Source organism: Phoenix dactylifera, chromosome 5 (genome assembly GCF_051530095.1).
Source record: "Phoenix dactylifera cultivar Ajwa chromosome 5, Ajwa_hap1_PhDact_Kaust_v1.1, whole genome shotgun sequence".
Classification (NCBI taxonomy): Eukaryota; Viridiplantae; Streptophyta; class Magnoliopsida; order Arecales; family Arecaceae; genus Phoenix; species Phoenix dactylifera.
Window position 1 is genome coordinate 16,050,192 of NC_143194.1, and position 16,472 is coordinate 16,066,663.

Genomic DNA, 16,472 nt, shown 5'->3' on the forward strand with positions numbered 1-16,472 from the left:
ATTTCCTGAGGCCTAACCCTCGGATGCCTGGCTTAGCGCCGGAAGAATTTCCTGAGGCCTAACCCTCGGATGCCTGGCTTAACGCCGGAAGAGTTTCCTGAGGTTTAACCCTCGGATGCCTGGCCTAGCGCCGGAAGAACTTCGGGAATCAAAAGTCAGCAAGAAGCAACCAAGAGCTAAAAAAAAAAAAAAAAAAAAAGAGGACGAGGGCGAGATGAAGAAATATTCAACGTGCATTAATTTTCAGGGCCGAGGCCCATACAATTGGGCAAAACGCCGACATACAAAAATAAAAAAGACAATGGAAGGTACAAGAGGTCAGCTTGGAGGAACTCCCGGGTCGGGAACGCCGGGCTCGTCCGCGGGAGGTAGGGAAGCAGCAGGAGAACCAGCAGGCGATGGCGCCGGAGAGGAGTCCAGGAGGGAGATCTCGCTCAGGTCAACTTCGGGATACTTAGCCGACACCCTTGCCAGGCCCTCCTCGAAGCCCAAGGTGAAGGCTTCGGCCCCCGCGTCCGACGCGTCATGGACAAACTCGTCAGACTGGCGATAGGTCCGCACTGCCTCCGACATATCATGGGCGAACTCGGCGGACTGGCGATAAGCCTCTACCGCCTGACGCCCGATTTCCGCCCTCTTCTCGGCCAGCTCCGCCTCAGCTCGCTCCATAATCTGAGCCTTGGCCTCCAAGACCTTCGCCACAATCCGGCCTTCGGCCTCAGAGGAGACCCTCAGCAGATCAGCCTGAGCCTCTTTATGCTTCGCCTCGGTAGCAACCCGAGCGGCCTCGGCTTCCTTCAGGCGCGAACGGAGCTCTTGGACGTCCGTGCATGACTTCTCCAGGGCCGACTCCAGTTCGCCTAGTTTGGCTTCAAAAGAGCGGATTCGGTCGCAGGCGTTGTCGGCAGACCGCTGGGCCTTCTCCCACCGCTCTCGATAGTCCGCGATCTTCCGGGACTGCTTTTCAGCCCGTTCCTCCGCCTTCTTGACCCTGCTTTCGAGGCCCGAGGCGGCTTTGAGTTGCTCCCGAGCCTCTGACAGTTGCTCCTCCAGGGCGGCGAAGCCGAGTGCCCGCTCTTCGGCCTCCCGGAGCCTCGCCTCGAGGTCCCCGGTCGTCCTGCCTGCCGCAGCCCGGCCTCCCTCTTCCATTGCTTTCAGCCGGTCCTCGGCCTTCGCCAAAAGCCCCGCCTGTTCCTTGTAGCACTCCTCCAGACGGATCATGTACTGGGCGAGCTAAGAAATAGGAAAGATAAGGGAGTCAGGCGGAGAACAACAGAGCCAATAAATGGTGAAAGACGGCCAGAAGAACACTCACCGACATGAGACAGACGCAGCTGGCGGCCCCAACGTCAGAGACATCCAACTCCCGGACCCGCCGACGGTCCTTCTCCAGCAACACTGTTTCGATGAGATTTCGGGCGCCATCGGTAGTGAAGGCAGACCCCGATTTCTCCCCGGAGCCGGATGGTGGTTCTGCAGCCTTACCCTTATCCATCGCCTGGGGAAGAGTCCGACTGATCGCGCTCGGGGCGGGGGTCGCCCCAGGAATTGATAGGGTCCCGCTCGGCCGGGGCCTCGGCGCGTCCCTCCTCGAGTCATCAGGAGCCGACCGAGTCGAAGGCCGGGTCGGGGACCGATCACGTCCGACCCGTCCGTCTTGAGCAGGCTCAGGTGGCACCTCCGGAGTAGCGGCAACCTTACCACCGGAGGGCTGGTACAGCGTCAGCTGCCGGTCGGTGCCCACGACATCTCCCTGACCGGTGGGCCCGGACTCGTCGGTCGGCATCGGAGGTATCTCCTTACGGGACTTCTTCGCCGGTGGGGCCCCGCTCGGAAGAGCTCGTTTCCTCCTCCGGACTGCTTCCAGCAGGGACGCCCTACCAACGGCCTTCGACTTCACCGACCGCATGACGTCGTCGACCTCTGCAAGAAGGACGGGATGGTCAGGGACTGAGAAACCGAAAGGAAAAAGGAACGAAAGAGAAGAAAAGAGCTAAAGAAACGATGGCGGACTCACGGTCGGTGGGGACCGAGCTCAAACCGACGTTCACCAAGGTATCCTCAGAAATGAGGCGGCCCACCGGGGGAAGCTGGCCCTCGGCGACCAACCCCTTCAAGGCGGCGACGCCCTCGGATTCCTCCCTCGACAACTTCGACAGGCCAATTGGGGACTTCACCGGCGTCCCCCAGATTGTCCTGATTTCCCAGGAGGGGTCTGCATCAACGAAAAAGAAGCGCTCCTTCCAGTGGTGAATGGAGGTAGGACCCTCCTTGACAAGGCCGCACCCTCGCCGCGCTGCGAAGCACCACCACCCTTTGTCCTGGGGGTGGCCGCTCAGGCCGTAGAGCTCCCAGAAAACGTTCAAGGTGGCGGGAATCGCATGCAAGCGACAGAGAACCTGGAAGACCGTCAGAGCACGCCACGAGTTCGGCACCAGTTGCGTCGGTGCCATTCCTAAACCCCGGAGCACCCGTAAGACTAGGTCTGAAGGGGGAAAGCGGAACCCGGCTTGGAGGATGCCCTCATTGATGGCGATCTTCCCTCGGGGAGGATGAGACATCCTCTCCTCAGGCCCTGGGAGCGTGACATTGCAGGCCTCGGGAAGGTGGTACCGAGCCACAAATCCGTCTAAGTCCTCGGCGACCAGTTTTGATTTGATGCTATCTGCTCCCACTTCGCCCATCCCTAATGGCCAATCTACGGTCAGGACGGGGTCAAGAAGGAGGGAAAGGCCGGAACGACTGGGGTGCACTAGTACAAAAAGAAAAAGTATGAAGAGCTCAAAGTAGAAGAGTGGGAAACTCACTTGAAGAGGAGGAAGAACGGCTCCGAGAGCGTCAAAGGAAAAGCAAGCGAACGTTTCGGCGGCAACAACGGTAGCGCAAAGGAGAAACTCGAAAATGTCCGTAAAGAAGAAGACGGACGGGGGAGGGCCCCCGATTAAATAGGCGAAAGGGCAAGTGACACCTCGATGACGCCAGAAGACGCCTGGCCGCCGAAGGGTCGCTCGCACCCCAAAGGCGAATCGACACCATTAAGGAAGGATGTCCGCCGAAATCCTCAGGTTGCCAGGTCAGCAGCAACCGCCATACGCCATAAAGAAGGCGGGAAGCTTGAAGCGCGCGCGCCTCTCCGAAGGATGGCGGCAATCTCGAAACATCACTCCCTTCACCTGTTCCCCTTCTGGTTCCAGGCTCGGAAGCGGGGGGCTACTGTTATGGGGGAATTGAGCCGCCATGCCCCACGTGATCGGCACGCATATCCAGGAAAGCTACAGCTGCCCTATGATCCAGCACTCCGACCCCGAGTCGGACCTCCTCGGCTCCGCAGCCCGACCCCGGGTCGGCTGCCCTATGATCCAGCACTCCGACCCCGAGTCGGACCTCCTCGGCTCCGCAGCCCGACCCCGGGTCGGCTGCCCTATGATCCAGCACTCCGACCCCGAGTCGGACCTCCTCGGCTCCGCAGCCCGACCCCGGGTCGGCTGCCCTATGATCCAGCATTCCGACCCCGAATCGGAGATCTTTTGATAACGACAGGCTATTCTCCAGAGGCACGCCGCGGCCTCCTGCTCCACTACTCCCTGCAACGGCTGTACCCGATGCTGCCCACGATCTCCTGTATCGACCGTACAAAGCGGAGCTCCACTACGCCCTGCCATGACCGTACCCGGCGCTGCTCCACGACGCCCCGTAACGGCCATGTCAGTGGCCATTCTATCGTGCCCCACGACGACAAACCCCCCTGAGAGACCTCCCAGCCAGGCATATATGCGGCTGGGGGGAGAAGGGAGGGGGGTAAGCAATACCTCCCAGAGCACTCTCTCCCACTTGTGATTATCATCTCTCCTCCTCCAATCTCCTCTGACTTGACCGTCGGAGGGCCATCACCACCCTGGTGGTGGTGCAAGGCTTGTTTGCAGGTTCCTTGGCGGAAGGTGGAGCGCAACCAGCACCAACCAAGACAACTCAGGCGGAACCCCGTTCACACCGTCGTGTCAATCGTTCTCGGTTTGGACCACCAGCAACATTTATATTTCTTCTTCTTTTTTCTTTTTTTTAAGAAAAGTGGTTGGGGTCCACTCGGGTAGGTTGGAAGTGCTTTGTTCTAAATCTAAAATAAAGGAAGTTTGGAAATGTGGAGAAAATGGGAGAGGCCTTTGTTTTGCTAAGTTGGGAAACTTGGTGTACACGGAAAATATGACGTGGACAAAGGAATGGGTAGCTTTATGCACATGTGGGAGAAAGTAGTCCACACATGGAATAAATTGGGACTAGTTCGTGAATGGGATGACTCGACCTGCACACACATTAGACTAAATCAATATAGAAAATTAAACCAAACTTGAATTATCTCTAATAATTTATTAAAATGCAATGAAGAGGGGAAACACATTTTCTTATGTTTAAATTTAAAATATGTGCATAACAATAATAATAAGTGCTATGTAAAATAGATAAATTTATACATTATTTAGCACTTATCACACTCCCAAACCTACATTTTGCTATTCCTCGAGCAAAATAGAAAAGAAATTAACTCACTTTCATAGGAATCGCGATTGCATTTACCGTATGCAATAAGGCTTTAAACCCCTAGGCCCTAGTGGACGAATTTTGTCTCGTGAGGATTTTCGGCTCAGATACCCACAAACTGCTGTCTCTACCCAAAGATTATATATATATATATATATATATATATATATATTTGTTTTATAAATTCTAGTTTCAAATGCATAAGTGCCAAGAATTTCGAAAGCACACAAAGTTTTAATTACTAAGTCAGCCCAAATTCTAGGTTAGTATGCAATCTAAGTTAAAGTCATTAAATTTCCATTTAGGGAGTTATAAGACTTATTTATACTAGAGTGCTCGGTGAAATCTGGACCGTACACAAACTAAGGGTTCGGATCTCCAAAATATTGCTAAGACTAGTAGTTTCCAAGGATTGGTCGAAGGGACCTGCTCTCTGATTCAAAATTATTTTATCTGCAAGATTTCGAGAGTTGTGGATATTTACTTTAGTACCTCACGGGCTTTATCTGTAATATTCCAGTTTACTCGAATTTTTACAACGACGGCTTTCACACTATTGTCTTTTACAAGGTCAATACAAAGTTTTTTTTTTAAGAAAAATGTATAAATTGTGCACTTTTACTCTTGTGGTGATTTCTCCGTGTAACGAGCAATCAGTCGACAGCTCTCACACCAGTTGGCACAAGGTGTCGGGCATCAAGACTCCCCTACGAACTTATGCTCGGAGTCCTCATCACAAGCCCACCTGACCTTTGACAATAGGTAGCCCTTTTCGATGTTCCTGACTAAATCTATTTTTAATGATTTTTTTTTTTGGATTAGATAAGTATGATTCGTCAGGGTCCAAGGTTGCTACTATACTATCAACATAATATCGAGCCTAGACCTTAGAAGGGTCGGCCAGTGTGTAGTGAAATTCCAAAGTATTAATTAACTTACAACTCCCTAAGAGAAACTTAATAAAAAGAACTTAAATTTGTATTACTTCCGACTAGTCATTGGGCTTTTTAGATTTTATATACCTTGTGTGTTTATCATTCTCGCATTAATGTATAGAAATTAGGTAATATATATATATATATATTATTATTTATTATATTTTTTTTCAATTTATAAAAATGAAAATGAACACAATCTTTTTTTTTGGGGGGATGAAAATCAAGATGAAGACCCCCAAATATAAACCTGACATTGTGAAGTGAAAACGAATGCAAGAGATGCAAATAAAACCAAAAATGCTTAAAAATACTTAAAAATACTCCCAAACCTAAACCTTACATTGTCCTCAATGTTAAATAAATCTAAGAGAATTGGGTTGCCTCCCAACAAGCGCTAAGTTTATTGTGTTCAGCCAGACACAGTGGATCCTTAATTATTTTAATAAACAGGGTTCGTCAAATTAAGAAATTCGATCAATTGCCCGTCGGCAACACAGTCCACATAAGGTTTTAACCTTTGGCCATTGACTTTTAAAACATGTCCACCATTGAGGTGTTGGATCTCTACTGCACCATAAGAAGAAACCTTTTTTACTACGAATGGTCCATCCCACCTAGAGCGAAGTTTACCCGGGAAGAGTCGCAACTTGGAATTGAATAACCAAACTTTTTGACCAGGTTCAAAGGACTTACAGTTAATGTTTTTATCATGAAAAGCCTTAGTCTTTGCTTTATAAATTTTAGCATTTTCATAGGCCTCATTGTGCAACTCTTCAAGTTCACTTAGTTGGAGTTTTCGGTTAGGACCAGCTGCTGCCATGTCTAAGTTAAACTTTTTGATAACCCAGAAAGCTCTATGTTCAAGTTCTACCGGCAAGTGACAAGCTTTTTTAAAAACTAATCGGTAGGGGGACATGCCAATAGGAGTTTTGTAGGCAGTACGGTTGGCCCAGAGTGCATCATTTATTCTTTGAGACCAATCTTTCCTATCGGGACGTACCGTGTTCTCTAAGATGTGTTTTAACTCTCTATTGGACACCTCGACTTGTCCACTCGTTTGGGGATGGTATGGGGTAGCAACTTTGTGGGTGATGTTATATTTGCGAGCCAAAGTCTCGAAAGACCGGTCGTAAAAATGAGATCCCCCATCACTGATGATGGCTCGGGGTGTGCCAAAACGACAAAAGATGTTTTCATGTAAAAATTTAACCACAACCTTGTGGTCATTAGTTTTAGTTGCGACAGCTTCTACCCATTTTGAAACATAATCAACCCCTACAAGAATGTATTCGAAACCAAAAGATGGTGGGAAAGGGCCCATAAAGTCAATACCCCAGACATCAAAGATTTCTACAATTAAAATAGGATTGAGAGGCATTATATCTCTACGGGAGATGGTACCCATCTGTTGGCACCGTTCACAAGTCTGGCAAAAGTTATGGGCATCTTTGAAAAGTGTGGGCCAATAAAATCCACTCTGTAAAACTTTTGCTGCAGTTTTTCTATCCCCAAAATGTCCCCCACAAGCTTGTGAATGGCAGAATAAAAGAATACTTTGAAATTCGCATTCGGGGATACATCAACGGATTACTTGATCGGGACAATACTTGAATAGATCGGGATCATCCCAATAATAGAATTTCACTTGTGAAAAGAATCGATTATTGTCTTGAGTTAATCAATCATCAGAAATTCATTCTATGGCAAGGTAATTCACTATGTTTGCAAACCATGGTGTTTTTATTTTTTGTACCTTAAATAATTGTTCATCCGGAAACGAATCGTGTAAGGGTGAGGTATTTTGAGAGGGTTCAAGAAGAATCCTAGATAAGTGGTCTGCTACGACATTGGCAGTACCTTTCTTGTCACGAATTTCTAGATCAAATTCTTGTAGTAAAAGAATCCATCGAATCAAATAGGGTTTGGTGTCTTTCTTTGCAAGAAGGTGTCGAAGGGCAGCATGATCAATGAATACGGTAACCTTGGATCCTAAAAGGTAAGATCGAAACTTGTCTAGCGCGAATACTACAGCTAGTAACTCTTTCTTAGTGGTGGTGTAGTTCAATTGTGCATCTGAGAGTGCTTTACTAGCGTAGTAGATGACATGAGATACCTTATCTAGTCGTTGCCCTAAAACTGCCCCTATGGCATAGTCAGATGCGTCACACATCAGTTCAAATGGAAGGGTCCAATTAGGAGGCCGTATGATAGGTGCAGTGGTCAATTTCGAGCGAAGATTTTCAAATGCCTCTTCGCATGCTTCATTAAAGATAAAGAGAGTGTCCATGGCAAGAAGATTGCACAAGGGTTTGGAAATCTTACTGAAATCTTGAATGAAGCGACGGTAGAAGCCAGCATGGCCAAGGAATGAACGGATTTGTTTCACAGTTTTGGGTGGAGGGAGATTGGAAATAAGATCGACTTTGGCTTTATCTACTTCAATGCCCCTTTTGGACATGACGTGTCCCAAGACTATGCCTTCTTGAACCATGAAATGGCTCTTTTCCCAACTTAACACTAGGTTGGTCTCCTTACATCTTTTCAAAACTAAGGTTAAATTTTTCAGACAATCGTCAAAAGATAGGCCAAAAACTGAGAAATCATCAATGAACACTTCTAGAAAGTTTTCCACCATATCTGAAAAAATGGCCATCATACATCGTTGAAAAGTTGCGGGTGCATTGCATAGTCCAAAAGGCATCCTCCTATATGCAAATGTCCCAAATGGACAGGTAAAGGTAGTTTTCTCTTGATCGTCCGGGTAAACAGGTACTTGATTATAACCAGAATAACTATCTAGGAAATAGTAGAAATCTTGACCAGCCAACCGTTCCAAAATTTGATCTATGAAAGGTAGAGGGAAATGGTCCTTCCTAGTCATTGAGTTGAGTTTTCTGTAGTCAATGCACACGCGCCAACCCGTGGTTGTGCGTGTTTGTATCAATTCTCCTTCCGTATTTTCAACCACAGTGATACCTGATTTTTTTGGCACCACTTGTGTCGGACTTACCCACTTACTATCAGAAATTGGGTAAATGATTTCGGTATCTAATAACTTCACCACTTCTTTCTTGACTACCTCCTTCATGTTAGGATTGAGTCTTCTTTGCATTTCTCGGATGGGCTTTGCATCATCTTCGAGGTGAATTTGATGCATGCAAATGGAGGGGTCAACCCCTTTCAAATCGGCTACAGACCATCCTATGGCATGTTTATTCTCTTCTAGCACCCTTAAAAGTTTAACTTTTTGTTCCGTAGATAAGTTGGCCGCGATGATTATAGGGAGAGTATCTTCTGGTCCTAGAAAAGCATACTTAAGAGTTGTCGGAAGTGGCTTCAACTCAAGTTTAGGTGGAGAATCAATGGAGGGACAAAGTGGTGCGCTAGCAATGGGGGGAAGAGGTTCAGGTCGGATCTTCCAAGGAAGGGAACTCATAGGAGATTGATTGTCGAGTAAGATGTTGACTTCTTCTATGGCCTTGTCTATATCAAAGTTGTCAATGTCAAAATGGGCCAAGCATGCCTCTAGGGGGTCATCTGCTAAGATATAGGGAAGGGCTTCCTCTACAAGATCATCCATTTCATCAATCAGGCAACACTCGTCTTTCCTCACATGTTGGTCAGCGGCATGAAACACATTCAACTTAATTTTCATGTTCCCAAATGATATATCCATTGCCCCAGTTCTACAGTTGATACATGCATTGGCTATCGCTAAAAAGGGACGACCAAGAATCACAGGGATTTGTTTTTTATGTTGGGCACCTGTTCCATATCAAGGATGATAAAATCTACTAAAAAATAGAATTTGTCTACCTTGACAAGAACATCTTCAATCATCCCCCGTGGTATCTTCACAGATCGATCAGCCAATTGTAAGGACACCGAGGTAGGTTTTAATTCACCTAACCCAAATTTTTCATAGACTGAATAGGGTAGAAGATTCACACTTGCACCTAGATCTAAAAGTGCTCGATCAATGGAGTTATCTCCTATGACACAGGAAATAGTGGGAGTGCCAGGATCTTTGAATTTTGGAGGGGTGTTGTGTTGGAGAATGGAACTTACCTGTTCAGTAAGTAGGACCTTTTTAGGCACATGTGTCCTAGATTTTCGCTTTTGGGTGCAAAGATCTTTGAGAAATTTGGCATAGGAGGAAACTTGTTTGATGGCATCAAGGAGCGGGAGGTTAATTTTAACTTGTTTGAAGATCTCCATCATCTCTTCTAGTGAAGTTCCCTTCTTGCCAAAGGGAGAGGGTGCATTAAGTGCTTCAGAAAATGGGGCCTTTGGAATGTGGGTTGTGGCAGATGGTGGACTAGCTGAAGAAAGTTTTGGGTTTTCATGTGATACATTCCTCTCCTCTTCTTCACCTTCCTTGTTGTTATCCTCCCTAACCTTATTATCTATTACACGTCCACTCCTAAGGGTAGTCAAAGCATTGGCTTGCTCATGATTTAATCGAGTTTCTTGAGCCACGTATTGTCCCCTTGGGTTACTCATTGGTTGACTTGGAAGCTTGCCTTCCTCTCGCTTGTTTAATGCATTAGCTAGTTGGCCCATTTGGGATTCTAGCTTAGCAATTGATTGCGTGTGAGAGTGCAATAGTTGTGTGTTTGCCTCCAAACCTTGAAGGGCAGTCAACACCTTCTCCTCAAAGGCTGTATTTCTTTGGGTTGGAGGAGGAGGATGTTGAAATTGAGTTGAGGGACGGTAGAGATGAAAATTCTGAGGGTTTTGAAAATTTTGGGAGAAGGGTTGGGAGGTATTAGAAGCTTGCTGCCTCCAAGAAAAATTTGGATGATTCCGCCATCCCGAGTTATATGTATTGTAAAATGGGTCATTACCCGGTCTGGGCTGGGTTTGAGCAGCATTGATGTGTTCTTGCACGAGTTCGGAGAATTGGGGTGTTGAGGGGCACTCATGAATAGGATGCGATGGGCTAGAACAGATAGCACACACTTGTGCTTGGGAAGAGCTAACGACATGTCCTCCTATTATCAGTTGGTCAATCTTATGGGACAATGCATCTACCTTGCTAGACAGGTCCATAGAATGACTTATTTCACAAATGGTCCCTTTTCTTTGAGAACTCGAGGGTGCTTGACGAGAACAAGAAGCATGGTGGAGGGAGTTTTCATTAAGATTTTTAAATAATTGCCATGTGACGAGAGCACAAAAGTGCGATCTACACATCACTTAAATTGGTACTATTGCTAACAAATAATGATAAAAGTGTTGCATTAATATTATATTTTTGTGGGGTGCAGGTGATCGTAAATCAAAGAAAAAAATATGTATTAGGTCCAAAAAGATGCATCACCACGGATGACCAGCCAACCGTATGAGTCAACCCAGCTACACACTAGAAAGAGGCTAGGTTCAGTCGTCTAGTTCACTGCAACCAAATTACAACAGCTACCAACCCGTCTGCCTCCTCTTCATCCGCCTCCTCCACAGCGTTCGCGAAGCAATTCTTCCATGATCAAAGCTCCTTCTTCTTCAATCGATTCCAGCGATCAGCGTCTCCCACGCGTCTGCCCGCCTCCTCCACTGATCTCGTCCTCCCAGCCGAGATCAGCACCCATTCCTTCCGATCCATCTTTCCAGCAGCCTATCCCGCATTCACAGCAGCGGCCCATCTTTCCGGCACCTCCCACGCGTCCGTCCGAGACCAGCATCCAGCCGTCCATCTCCAACCTCACGTCCGAGCTTTCCATACCTTGCAGCTAGCTGGGATTTGCATCATTCCAGCATTCCTCCTTCCAACAAATCCCAGTGGTCCGTGATGGTTTCATGCCTCTTCCGTCTCCCACGCCTCTCATGCATTCGATCCTGCCTGCAGCCATCCGTGAGCCAGCGATCAACGCCCCCTTCTTCCGCCCGAAACCAAGACCCCGGATTTCAACCAGCATCAGACCACCCAGCGTGATCAATCTTCCGTGAGCGTCGCACCGATCAGCGCCAGATCCGCCCGCGATCAACGTTCGAGATTCCCCTCCATCCGCCCATCTCCACCGCGTGCGCTCAGGGGGGATCGAACGCCATCTATATAGCTCTCATTCGGGAGGAAGAAGCGGGGGGCGGCTGCGGTTGACGGAAGAAAACAGAGGAGTTTTTCCTCTCTCTCGGGTTGTTCTTCAAAAAAAAAAAAGAAACAAGGAAATAGGGGATGCCCTGTTTCCGGAAAGAAAAAGAAAAAAAAGAGTGAGAAAGAGAGAGGGAGATGATCGGCTAAAGTCCTAGGTGATGGGTGAAGGAAAATCCTTTGGTGTACCGAGTTCATGATGTAAATTCTAATCCTTTGATTTATATGATTTATCTTTTGATTATGTCATGATTCTTATATGTTGAAAAATCTTTTATGATTTATGCTTATTGATACATGTCTTCCTCGATTATTTGATTCATCGTTGACGTTATAAGGCACGTTGAATGCTTAAAAAAAAATTCATGTTATCAAGAACATACTCCATAATTAAATTTTATCTGCTTATAATTCTTAAAAAAAACAAAAGAATCATAGAATTTATCGCATAAATTTGATATTATCGAAGGAGATTCTGGATCCCTACACCATCTTAATCTATCCAAACTTCGATTCTCTATTTACTGGTTTATTTTCTATTTGCAAACCATCATCTTAATCCACGAGTTTATTGAATCAATTAATCTGAAATTAAGCTAATAACCCATAAATCGCTCCCTGAGGAATCGACCTCGGACTTCCGAGTTATACTACTTGTGCGATTCTCCTACACTTGGGAGAACAATTTTTCGAAAGCACCAAGTTTTTGGCGCCGTTGCCGGGGAACGTCTGAGTTATTAGTATAATTTTAGATTTAATTTTTACCTTAGTAGTTAGTATTTTTCTTTTGAAAAAAAAATTAAATTAAATCTTTACTACTATTTTTAATTCCCTGCACAGTTTGCATCAAACTCTGATATCATAGAAATTAGCCGTCTGATTTGACTCAAATTTGGTCAGCTAGTGCAAGACAAATTTTTCGATAATCGGAATGGTCTGATTGACATTCTGACATTTTTAAGACTATCAGATTAATACGAAACTTGCTGCTTTCTATTTTAAATTTTCTGCATTTAATTTTTTTTTTTAGAATCAGAATTTTATTGTTATCATATCTCATTAACCCTTGTTGCTAATTGAAAATTTAGGAAAAAAAAAACTTTAAGAAAAGATAAAGGGTGATTATTCAAAAATTAAGAAAAAAAAGAGGAAAAACCTAAAATTTCAAATTTCAAATTTCAAATTTCAGAATTTAAATTTCAAACTTCAACTCATAAAATTTAAAAAAAAAATAATTTGCTTGATCACCTATTCAATGAAATTTAATGTCATGTCATAAAATATTAAAAAAAAAAATCTCTTGATTGTTGCATATAGTATAAAGCATCAGCATAAAATATTCTAAGGGCTGAACCCATTTAAAAAGATAAGGTCGGGATTTCATCACTCGTCCTTAGCCCAAAAATCACCTCAGTGCATAAATATCCTAAGCTTAACTAAAATCAACTAGACGTTGGCCCCTAAGGACATTCGAGCTCAATAGGACGAAGACCACCGAAAGTTGCACCAATTTCGCTCTGTGGCTTAGTTGATGTCTAGGCAAGCTTTGTCCCTATAAGGAAGACAGTTCATCTGTTCGAGGCAAGTGGATTTTAAGTGGGACCTTTGCGAACGCATCGTGACCCCTCCACTTACCTGGGAGCTTACCTGGTCAACTCGGTTCATTAGACTGGATTGGAGGCTTAGGTACCCTCTTCAAACCAGTTAGGAGCTGTCTAGAAATTTAAGAAAAAACATTAGAAATTGAGGTGTAATGTTTTGTTGCATGTTTGATTGTGAATAGATTTTTGTTTTAGGGTGTCGTTTTAGGGTATCTTTAGTTGGTACTTATATTTATTATTATTTTTTTAAAAAAAAAAGAAAAAAAAAGAGAGGGAAATATTTTGCATGCTAAAGTGGAATAGGGACGACACCGGTCGATTAAGTCGTACAACTTTAGATCATCCATTAGGACATACCCCTGAAATTCCTTCGCAGTATCTCACACCTTGTGAGATGGCTGATTTAAATGAAGATGCGGGGAGTCACCACAATCGAGAACGAGAACCCCATATTATGACTCTAAGACAATACCTACAACCGGCTAGGACTAGTCAGCCTTCATGCATAATTTTTCCTGATAATGTAGGACATTTTGACATCAAACCAGGGGTAATTCAATTGCTGCCCAAGTTTCATGGGTTAGAGTCCGAAAGTCCGTATCTTCATTTAAAGGATTTTGAAGAATTGAGCATTACATTTAGAGTGCCAAACGTCATCGAGGATGTCCTCAAGTTGACATTGTTCCCTTTCTCTCTAAAGGATAAGGCCAAAACATGGCTAAACTCTTTGCGACCTAGATCAATAAGAACTTGGCAAGATATGCAGAGAGAATTTTTAAAGAAGTTCTTTCCCACACAAAGGACCAACTTTTTGAAAAGACATATCAGCAATTTCCAACAAAAAGATAATGAAACATTTTATGAATGTTGGGAAAGATTTAAAGACCTTCTTCTCTCATGCCCTCATCACGGGTTCGAAACCTGGAGAACTATTAGCTTCTTTTATGAAGGTTTATCTCCACAGTTGAAACAGTTTGTAGAGACCATGTGCAATGGTAGATTTTTAGAAAAACACCCTGATGAGGCATGGTAGTATTTGGATTCCCTTGCTGAAACTGCCCAACTTTGGGATAACGGGGATAGAAACAATAAGTCTTTACCTAAGCCTACTAGCTCTGTACAGGGAGGCCTTTACAACCTCAAAACTGAGGATGATCTTCATGCTAAAATGGCAGCCCTCACTAGGAAAGTAGAAAAAATTGAGCTTAGGAAGGTTGAGCTTGTCAAGACTATAGAGCTTAGAAACGAGTGTTGTGGTATCTGCGATATGTCGGGTCATACCACTACAGATTGCCCCACCATACCGGCATTCAAAAAAGTCTTGCACGATCAAGCAAATGCTATAAACTCCTACCAAAAGCCTTATAATGATCCATACTCGAATACCTATAACCCTGGTTGGAAGAATCATCCAAATTTTAGGTGGAGAAATGATCATCCTCAACAATCACACCATTCAGCTCCTCCACCTACACATCCTACTTTTGCATCACCACCCTCCCAAAAGCCGAATATCGAGGATACCTTGCAATCTATACAAACTTTTCTACAAGGTCAGCTAATATCAATGCTCAAAATACTCAAAATTTTGAAGATATAAGGAACCAATTGTCAATGTTGACTACCGTCCTAAGTACCCAAGAGAAGGGTAAGCTTCCAGCTCAACCCCAACCTAATCCACAAGTGCACGGTAGTAATAATACGGCTTCTTCTAGTTCGCATACAGAACATGCAAAGAGCATCATGACTTTGCGTAATGGAAAAGTCATTGGTCAGACCGTTCCATTGAGACCGCGAGTCACTTCTAATTCTGATGCTCCCAAAGTCGATGAAAGGAACAAAGAAGAAGTTGAGGTCCCAACTTCTACCGAGAAAGTTGAATGTCCTTTTCCTCCACCTTTTCCACAACGGTTAAAGCCGTTGCAAAAGCTCGAACCTAATTCTGAAATTTTTGAGCTTTTTAAGCAAGTAAAGATCAACATACCTCTTCTTGATGCAATTAAACAAGTACCCTCATATGCCAAATTTTTGAAGGACTTGTGTACTGTCAAGCGCCGATTAAATGTTAAGAAGAAGGCATTCTTAACTGAAAATGTGAGTGCTATTTTGCAGCACAACATTCTCCCTAAATTTAAGGATCCAGGTTGCCCAACCATCTCATGCATCATAGGCGACTTTAGGATAGAGCGAGCATTGTTAGATTTAGGGGCGAGTGTGAATTTGTTGCCATATTCTGTATATGAGCAACTTGGTTTAGGTGAGTTGAAGCCAACCTCCGTCACTTTGCAATTAGCTGACAGGTCAGTTAAAATTCCAAGGGGGATTATCGAGGATGTATTAGTCCAAGTAGACAAGTTCTATTTTCCTGTCGATTTTATCGTATTGGACACATATCCGGCTTCGAACTCACAATCTCAGATTCCAGTCATTTTAGGACGTCCATTCCTTGCAACTTCTAATGCATTGATTAATTGTAGGAATGGCGTCATGAAGCTTTCTTTTGGTAACATGATCTTAGAACTGAACATTTTTAATGTGTGCAAACAACCCAATGATCCTGAAGAGAGTAAGGAGGTTGATTGGGTTGAAACCATTGCAGAAGAATATTTGTTAGCCAAAGCAATTAACGACCCATCTGATGATAGCTTAATTGATTGGTATCCTAATGGAACCAATGATGATGATTTGTCAGTCACACTTATTATGGATAATCTGGATATTAAGATGGTCACTGGGTGGAGACCAAAAGTAGGGGAATTTGAGAAGTTGTCGCCTCGAGAGGTGAAAATAGTATCATCCCGTGAGTAAGCACCCAAGCTCGAATTAAAACCCTTACCAAAGGAACTTAAGTATGTTTTTCTTGGACCCGAAGACACTTTTCTTGTAATCATCTCGTCTGGACTTGATCATACCCAAGAAAGAAAATTAGTTGGTGTTCTAAAAAATCATAAAGGAGCCTTAGGGTGGTCTATTGCCGACTTGAAGGGAATTAGCCCCTTAGTTTGCACGCACCGAATATATTTGGAGGACAATGCCAAAACCACAAGGCAAATGCAACGAAGGTTGAATCCTACAATGAGAGATGTGGTTAAGGTAGAAGTCCTCAAGTTGCTTGACGTGGGTATTATTTATCCAATTTCCGACAGCAAGTGGGTAAGCCCTACTCAAGTCGGGTTTGACGGTGGTAGAAAATGAATAAGGTGAACTAGTTCCAACTCGTGTCCCGACGAGTTGGCGCATGTGTGTTGACTACCGAAAGCTGAATTTGGTCACATGAAAGGATCACTTTCCTCTACCCTTCCTAGACCA

At 44.7% G+C, this 16,472-nt stretch overlaps 1 non-coding gene across 1 annotated transcript; it reads right to left on the reverse strand.

The window, feature by feature from the left end:
• Nucleotides 1-13,969: 13,969 nt before the first annotated feature.
• Nucleotides 13,970-14,078, reverse strand: LOC120106994 (small nucleolar RNA R71). Its single transcript, XR_005508991.2, has one exon. It is a non-coding gene; the product is annotated as a small nucleolar RNA R71 (small nucleolar RNA).
• Nucleotides 14,079-16,472: the final 2,394 nt, after the last annotated feature.